The following is a 10075-nucleotide window of genomic DNA, read 5'->3' on the forward strand; positions in this document are numbered from 1 at the left end:
TATCTGCCCTACAGACACCTGTAGGCTCCCACCACCATCAGGGCTCATTACAGCAGACAGTGCAAGTGTACACAGGGAATCTCTGGTTTTTTCATCCTGATAAAAAGATGAAGTTTAGGCAAGTCGTATGCATTTTCTGTGCTGTATCATACGCCGATCACAGAATCACATGAGTATCAGCTGCAAAAACCTCTGGAAGTTACCAGGTTCAACTTCCCTCCTGCCCACAGCGGGGCTATCACAGCACAGCTCAGCCACAGCTACAATAACCCAGCTAAGAACAAACCCCCACATTCGGGGACATCAGGTCTGCCTCACCAGATCAAACTGCCTTCTCCAAGACTTAGACATTTCAAATAAGAAAAAGCCCTTAAGAACAGGGCCCTAACACCTTACATGCCACCCTTATTTGCTTCATGGGGAGAAGAGGCATGCGAAAGTCACAAAATTTTTAAACTGGCATGATACAGCCTTATTTCGATACTTACATAAGCGGCCTGATTTTCCAGAGGTGTACTGAACTCAGAGTTTTGAGAGCATGAGACAGCACCATTTATTTTAAAACAACTTCATATCAAGCCAGCCTCAAGCAAAGTGGTCCAGATACACTGGGGGTGGGGTGGGGGGGTAGGAGGCAGTTCCTGCCACAATAGATCAATGTCGGCATTTTGGTGAAATAAATGTTTTTAATTATCTTATATTACAATAAATTCTGCAACGTGCGACCTCTTGCCTTAGCAAAATTTGATTTAACACAGACAAATTAGGTTGTCTTCAATCTTGCTATCTCTTCAAACAAGGGCTGACAAAGATTTTTCAAGCTTTATTGTCATGTCTCCTCTATTATTCTGGTCAGACTACCAGATATGGTCAAGATTGTTCATAGTGAACTGTTCCCCATAAAAGAAATCCTAGTTTAATTCAAGTCAAAGAAAAACATTTTCTTGAAAATTTAAAGTTTCATTATATAGAGACCATTTGCCATTTGGGATGTTTATAATCTGTACGTGCCTCCTTAACTTTTACAGTGAAGAGCATAGTCAAGCAGTGTTCTGTTTCTATCTTAGCAATTCTGCTGTAGCAGTCTTCAATTCAAAAGCTGAAAGCTCTGTGTGTGTAGGAGGACTACGTGAATATTTAAGACAATTGGATTTCATGAAGTGCTGCTGCAAAAGCAGACTTCGGGGCAGACCCTCTGATTTGAACTATTTTGATGAGTTCACACACTCTGCAGTTGACATTTATTTTACCTCTGTAAGGAAATTTGAAGCCCAGTGTAATTTTGTACAATAACAACTATTTGTAAATGATTCCATTTCCAGGCAACACATTTTTCCAGGCAAAATCCCACCGTGCTCAGACAAAAGAAGCACAAAGTGCACCTCTCCTGAGAGGAGTGAGACTGCACCTCAACACGTCAGACAGCCCAAACTACGCTTTCAAACTATCAGGAAAGTGGCAGTTTACCCAAATCAGCACCGGAGCAGGTGAGTCAGTTATCATAAGGCACGATTTCATGTTGCCTGACACTGTGTCTGCTCCTGGAACCATCCGTCTAGTAAGTGTTCTCACACACACGGAGCGACCAAAGCACGCAGCTGCCCATCCAAGCCCAATATTTCTGACGGTGTCAAAGCAATGGTCGGGTTCGAAGACGTGGCGGAGTTAAATGAACGCCTTGCATGGATGATAATGGAAGTTTCTCCTTTAAACAGCAGTGCTAAAAATAGAGTAGCAAATCACAATTCCAGATACAGCACACAAACAAAATGATAGCATGCTGCAGAGGTTGCGTAAGTACAAAGCGGTCACCGCTCAGTTTCCTGACAGCACAAATGTCTAGTAATATTAAGTTAGTTTCCTTGAAACACTATTTCCTATATCACCCAGTCAAGCATATCCTATCCTTGCCCTTCCAATATACAAGGGAAATAAAAGCAACTGTCTGATCTACGTTTAAGGGCTGAAAAAGAGCAGCTGGCAGAAACTAGCTGGCTGATACATGCAAATACCAAGGACAGAAGAGGTTCCTGTCCACACCACCTCTTACAACCAAACTCTGGAGCTCCCTTGCTTTTTAATGGTACTCACCGTGATCTCCTTCTGGCTACATTACGTAGAGCAAGGTAAGGACACCTTTCTGGAAGGATAACACAACTGCAACTTATGTGGGTATCATCTCAAGGCTAGGGCAAAACTCCTGGCTTGGGATAACACTTTCAAATATTCTAGAATGTAAATAAAACCACAAAAATCATGCTTACGAAGTAGAGTTATCTTGCTACACAAGTCTTGCAGCTGAGTTCTCCTGCCCTTTGTAATTATCTCTCAATTTCTACATGGAATTTTTACAACAGGTTGATATACAGGCCTCTCCCACCCCTTGACCTTCCACACTGTACAACTTCAGCACAGAAGAGCACAGCGAATTGCTGAGCTGGCAAGTACCAGAGCTTTGGCTGTCACTTCTGACCTTTGGGTTTTGAAGTCATATGATTTTATTACACAGGATTCCAACAAACTTTTTCTTTTCCTGGTCTCCTGGTGAGCAAAACGCTGTATGAGTGGATCAGATACTCCTCTTAGGCTGCACTTTTATGGTTTTACATTACTTGTAATATACAATGGTATTTTGCCTGGTTGTTTTCAATACAAACTGTAATAGCAGATTGACAGAGAATGAGTTACACATCAAAATGCAACCTATTTGTTTTCAGCGGTTTTGTTTTGGTTCTTTTTTTTTTTATTTTGAAGTCACATTATTCAGAGGAAGAAAGTGCAAACTAACATATCCTGAAGTTTCTGATAAAACAGTTGACACAATTGAGATTTTCTGAATGTCACTGCAACGGCTCTGAACAGATTTATGCATATACTCTTAACTTATTCTGCAAGAAAAAAGTAGATTTATCTGGGAACACTGAAGTGTTGTAATAGAGGCTCTGTTGTGGTTTACCTTGTTCTTTCTGGTTGTGAAATAATACTACATTATTTCTGTATCTCCTGCAGAACACGAACTGGGATATATACTTTAAATTTCTTTTCCAGTAAATATTGAGATGCCACCTAAATTTCTTTCTCCAGTAAATATTGAGATGCCACCTCAACATAAGATGATTACCTTTTGCAGACACCATAATCATCACCTGAGCTATGCAGAAGAAATTGCTTGTGGTTCACAACTATCCTGATCATTCTAAAATGTAAACAGAATACTTAAACATAACATGAGACTACAAACATGTAACTATGTTGTATGTAGCTGTGTCCTTATTATCACAACAGGAGTTTGAAATCACACATCTGCTGAATTAAGATGGGCTTTATTCAATATATTCAGTCCATCCTAAGACAGGGATGCATAATTTTTGGCTGAAGTGATTTTACAGTTGTAATATACCTTTGTTTGTCACTGTACCCAAGAGAAGGAGAATTCTGCCTATTTTCTGGTTTGAAGCCTTTCTGACAATGACAAAAATAGTACAGTGTACCAGCCAAGAAATAATGGCCGAATTCAAGCTCTGTGCTTAGAGCCAGCTGGAGGTTTGCTACGCACCTCATATATTCCAGCTAGGCCTGACAGACTAGAAATAAGTGGCACTTAGACTACAGCACAAGAAGAAGCTGTACCACACTGGAATGACAGGTTCATCTATCCTGCTTCTTGCCTCCAAAACCCAAGAAAAGGGGGTGTGAGCAGAGAAGCCTGGTCAGTGCAGTGCCACCCGGCTCCCCACGACCCGCAGCTCACTGACCTGCTCCGTCAGCAGCACACAGTGGTATTTTTCTATTCTATAGCCCGTAAAGTACTTTTTCTTGTGCGAATGCAACAAAGATTTTTTTTTTTTTTTAACCAGAACTCTTTGGCAACTACTACGATGTGACAAGGAGTTTTGTAGCATAACTGTATGTTCAGTAAGGTAACACAAACTATTCTTCACTTCACATCTCTCATCTAATTCCTTTCTTCAAACAACTGGTTGTTCAGTGACACCTGAACCCTATTTATCTTCTTAATGCCAGCTGTCATTTTGTGAGCTATCTCATGCTCTACTCCAACATCTTTTTTCAAGTCTAAAAATTCCCACTCTACCTTCTTACCCACCGTATGAAAGCTGCTCTGTACTTTTGATCACCTCTCTACATCTTTACATTTCTCCTGTATCCCCTTAGAGCTGGAGGAGTAAGACCACAGACAGAATCCCCAATGTGGAGACACCACACAAACATACAAAAACCATAATGATAATTTTTGTTCTTTGTTGCTTTCTTAACTATTCCACTAATGCTATCCAGCACCTAAGCATGCTTCAGCATGCTGAGCTAACTTCCAAGGGTCTCTTACAACCTTAAGATCTCATTCTTGAGCAGTAAATACTAGGTCAGATCCCAATTTCTGCGTACAGGATGTTTAGACAGGATGTTGTATTTATTCAACACTAAATTTGACTGATATTTTAGCAGTCAAGTTCACAAGACCTTTCCAGTACTCTCTGCAATTGGCTTATGTGTTTATTATCCTGAACACCTTAACGTCTGTAGTCTCCCAGCCTAAATACTCTTGCATCAGAATATTCCTAAATAATCTATGATCCGGATAAGGGTAGAGAAGGTCAAAAAAGTGTGAGCAGATCAATCTCTCAAGCAGGAGCTATATGACAACTCCTTTTGGAGGAAAATGTTTCAGCATTACTGTCTATTTATTCCTACTCTTACCTCACACCATTTAACCAACCATTTGTCTATGAGACAGGTGTCCCTGTTATTTTATAGCTGTTTAATTTCTTTAGAAGTCTCTGGTAAATATTCTTTCCAAAATCCCAACAGATTGTACCAACCAGATCTCCCCCTTTTTCTGACATGCTCTTGAGTCCTCCAAAGAAATTTTAATAGATTCCCAAGGCACCATTTCACCTTAAAGGAACTGTGTTGATTCTTATTCCCACATGAAATTTGTGCATCTCCACAGACTCTCAGCATAGGAATGAATTCCTAGAATTTCCGTCTCCACAAACACTACACAAATATTTAACTAGGAACTCTAACATAAGGTCACAACTTCGGGGGCAGTGGCGAAGAAGTACTTGATTTGGAAAAAAGAATTCTGCATCCACTTCTTTTTTTTGGCCCAAGGACCAAACAAAGCAAAAGAAAAGAGAAATCGCCTTTGCCAGCAAGACAAAGACCCAAGCCACCCTCCCTTGTATTCAGAGAGATCTCTTCAGCCGATTTCAATGCAAGCGAGATTGATTCCTGTTTCACCTGCTAGCAAGCTTTGCAAAGCGCAGTTTGTGAAATAAGCAGCTTACATAACCGCGTATTTTCAGCACTACATACATAAATGCTTCCTCTATCCTGCATAAGGTATTTTTGGATCTGCTAAAATGCTACTGTGTTCTTCCAGGGCTTTGCATTCTTCTGCTCAGAAATTGCATAATCTGATGCCATAGGAAATAAGTGATGTTGCATAATGATTCTTATATTCACTGCAGGATTTTGGTACTACACATCTCTGTTGCAAAGCAGCCTTTCTCTGTTTTTCCAAATCGAGGTCCTCAGATTTTGAAGAAAGGATAATCTACCAGCCACTTGCCTTTGGCAGTAGGGGTGGCGGGTAAAACATCAAGCATAATCTTGTGTTATGAGAATTTCTCTTCACAAAACTCAGTTTTAACTTTTTATGCTCGTTTGCTGCTTCTGTTTTCCCTCACTCTGGTTGTTCATCTGTCTCGAGCTATGTGCATGCGTTAAACACCAGAAGTTTGATATAGAAAGCTCTGACATTTAATTGACCATTGATACTCAACATCACAGGCTCATCAATGTTTTACTATTGTAAAACATTTAGCTGTATAAAAACAGCCTTAGATCAAAATTTAGAAATGACCTTAAGTTAACTCTTCTTTACAGCTGCCTCCATCATATGAAACAACTTCTAAACTCTCATCACAGAATTCAAGCTCTTCTCTACTCCTTTTCTCTACTCATCATTCAGAATTCTGCACTTTTCTCTTACCTCATTAAAGATCCATGTTATATTGCTAAATAATGGATGAAAGGATTTGTGTTCAAATATTTTATAACTGCAAAACCCAGGGTAATCTCAAAGTTAAGTTCACAGATGCCTTGCAACCTCTTTAACACTGCCATACGAAGCCATTAAATGTTTGTTGGTAGTACTGGAACATTATCTCGTAATTTCCTCCACTTACAGAACTGAAACATCATGAAACACCATATTTTCCTCCAAGGAGTAGTGCTAAGATTAATTAATGTCTGAAAGATCTTTGAGGATGAAGATCAATACTGAAGTGTTATTTTCAGGAATCCAGTGAATGATTCAAACTCTCACTTTAATTTGTGTGAAGTGAAGCATTAGATCGGTCTCAGGTAAATTCACTCGCACGCTTCTTCGTATTTTTGTAGTAGATATGAATTATTCAACATTTACAAAGCACATCTGACATGTAAACACTATACACACAAACTTCTCGGCACTAACAGCTTACATGCTTTATAGTCAGTATTAAAATAACTGAATAACTATTTATGAGAGTACAACAATGACTGGGATACGTACAACGCCTCTACCAACACTACGCTAGGTACCAGAGTACGTGCACCTGATGGGAAGGGGACACTCGAAATCCAGCTGGCAGATCTCTCAGATGAGAAATTACAGTAGTACTAAGTTGTATTTTGTAAGCACCATACACGAGCAAAGAGGATTACTCCTCGATAGAGAAGCACAATGACTCGCTCAGGAGCCTCTATTAAGCCTGTATTACTGACACAGCGTAAGGGGTTAGAGCAACATCGGAGAGGTGTGATCCTATTCTTAGGCCACTAGAGCTTTACGCGATGGTAACGCGATCGTGGCAGCACACACAATGTGGACACGGACCGAAGAACTGCAGAGGAGCGTCCATAGGCCTGACACACCACGTGCCATCTAACACACCCACAGAGACCTTCTAAAGCAGCATTCAGCCCCTTAGTTAATCCCTACTACATCAAGTTTTGGCTACCGTTGACAAACCATCATTTGAGAATTTCCTCAGGCACATCAGGATGGTGGGGTTACAGCTGCATTACTCATTTTGGTGTCCTCCAGAAGGTAACAGAGTAATGGGGTGGGTACAGAAAAGGACAAACATCCCAGGAATGAAGAAAATGTCCACACAGAGATAACTCCATTCCTCAAACCCACTATGCTGGAAAAAGTCCAGCCTCCCACCCACACTCCGCCAGGACTTTCTCCTTCCTTCCCGTACGGCACTTCTCACACTGAGCCAGCAACAGCTCCACAAGAAACAGCACAAACAATTACAGGTTCACCCAAGAATTACAAAGCCTGCGCACTTTACACAGGAAAAAAAATTTTAAAAAAAAAGGTCTTCTTCGCTCTGGCCTACACCCAACTGTTGCTAATGCCTTTGAACCCACTCCAACAACCAACTTTTCGGTTGAAGTTGTAAACAGGGAAAGATGTCAAAATGCATGTTGAGTATTTTAGGAGTGGGAGTAAGTACATACAGTGATTCTGCTCCTGGTCCATCTCAGTATTTCGGCCACAGCTGGCAACTTGCTATTGAATCCAAAGTAGTATGTGTTTAGGTGAAATATTTACTCCTCCCCAAGGGATGAGAGCAATTCGCTGTAATGTCACAAAAACAGCAGCCTACAAAAGCCTAAGCCCCTGCACAGGACAAGGAGAGGTTAAAAAACAAGTCTGGAAGTTGTAAAAGCAGTAAGGCTGCTGCTGTCTTCCTCCAAATATGGATCTCAGGTGAGAGCTTGGCTAAAACCTTCCAAGCACAGGCAGGGTTCAGGCACCTCCCCTTGCCCACCCAAGTACCAGAGCTGAAGAGGAACCTGCACTGATTTTTAAATCTGTTCATACAATCGATGTCAGATTTCTTTTATTTTTATATATAAAAGCTTTAAACACTCTGTCATTTCGACAAGTCCTACTACTTGAAATAAGGCCCACACATCTTGACTGCAGAAAGCCTGGAATGAGGAACAGATATGAAAAACTCCAGTCTAATCCGTCACCATCTCGCACTCGCTGTAAAGAAGTCGTGATACTGTAAAATCTTTCTGGTCCTGTCACTGCTTCGAGCAGAACCATGTTTTAATAACTACTAATTGTGAAACAGCTTACCTATGAAGAGATTTGTAAATAAAGCGTTACTCAATTTTCTGATCCACTGGAGATAAGCCACTTACCAAGTCTTTACAACAGGAGACAAAAGAGGAAGGTTAAAAATGCAACCAGAAATAACAACCACCAAAAGCCAACAAACAAACATTTTTAAACATCAGTTCAGTTACAGCTGAGAAGCGGTAAGAGCTCCTACAATATATTCTGTGCTAGAAGTTATTTGCTAATTCCAGGCACAGGGGTCAAAATGAATGCCAGCTATAAATTTAACTATCAGGCAGCAGGGGACAAAGACAAATCTGAATGACAGGACCATTCTAGATCAAAGAATCAGATTGGAGGCACAAAACACCGGAACCAAAAGTGGCGTGAAAGGAAAATAAACAAAAAAGAACCTCACTACATCAAAATCCTGATTTTTTTGTTTTTTTTTTCCAGAGACAAAGTCTGTTACAGAAACAGAGGTTCAAAGGGTTGTCTCCCTCTAGAAACAAAAATCCACATATACTCGGGAACACAACAAAAAGGGTAGTAACAGAAACTTTCAAACCACTGACAACTTTAACCTCTGCATTCTAGGATATCCCAAGATGTCTCTGGCTACACATACAGTAGTTACTGTGAAAACTGCCCACGTTTGTGGGCTGAATCTCCCTCTCATTTCACTCATCCATTTGGCTTTTATTTAAAATATTTTCATATATTTTGCCTCAAAATTATCGATCAAAATATACTCCTTCAGATTCTTCCAGTGAACAGACTGACTATTGCTAAAATCAGTATAATCCAAACACATGGGCCTGATGTCATCGTTCTCCAGATCAACTTAAAATACCCAATTTTTCATTTACTTAAGGGAGACATGTGGCTTGATATGATTAAGCTATTGCAGTACCTAAGCCACCTCCTCAAAACAAAAATAAAGAGCAGCTCCACTCATTTCATTAGGAGAAAACATGACATCATGCTCCATTCAGGTAAGCAAGATTATGACAAATCTTGCCCCAGTGAACAGTATCATTAACTGCAATGGTACTCCCAGCTTCCTCATCTATTAGAAAAATGAGGGGTAAAAATCATGTGTTCTGCACAACAGAGATAGCTCAAACTGCTATTTTTAATAATAAAGGAGCAAATTCCTACCCGTCTGATAGGAATCAAAACACATCTCTCTCCATCTCAAAAATAAAATTAAATTCTTTATTCCCGTAGCACAACAGAATTGTTCAATTAGCCGACAGGGAAAATGCCTAGAACATAAAAAATACAGTTCTGTTCCTTAATACTATCTCTAGTAATTCTTGTATCATTCCTCCTATATTCCATATATATCCATTCTTTATTGCCATTCCCTTTCCCTTTAAAAGGGGGGCACAAGAAGATAACGTGCAAAATTGCAACTGAAAAATGTCTAGCACACCGACAAGCAGAAGGGCAGGCCAGCTATCAGATTTATATGCAGTGATGGATAAATTAAGGTTTCACATTTCCTCTTCCCTTCTCTCAGCATCATTTTTTCAGCCCTTTCACATAACAAATGCAATATCCATCTGTCCTTCTGAAATAAATGGCGAAAGGGTAACACTGACCATTAAACAGACACACAAGCTTCAAAAAAAAAAAAAAAAGACATTTTCATCTGAATACTTACAGGGATTAAGATTTCCTAGGTGATGCTCCATTTTCTTGTTTTAAAAAGATGGAAGGCAAAAAAAAAAAAAAGAAAAAAAAGGAAGTGTTGCAAAATAAAAGGAAATTCCACCCACACAATCCTGCAGCCTGCTGCAAAGAAGCACAGAAGCGTGCTGACGTCACGGATTCATGAATGGATGTAAATCGGGCTGTTTCGAGATTCGGCAGCGCTGGCTGGGGCTGCACACCGCGAGAGGGGAGCAGGGGGGCAGCCAA

Source organism: Apaloderma vittatum, unplaced genomic scaffold (genome assembly GCF_000703405.1).
Source record: "Apaloderma vittatum isolate BGI_N311 unplaced genomic scaffold, ASM70340v1 scaffold12696, whole genome shotgun sequence".
NCBI classification, from domain to species: domain Eukaryota; kingdom Metazoa; phylum Chordata; class Aves; order Trogoniformes; family Trogonidae; genus Apaloderma; species Apaloderma vittatum.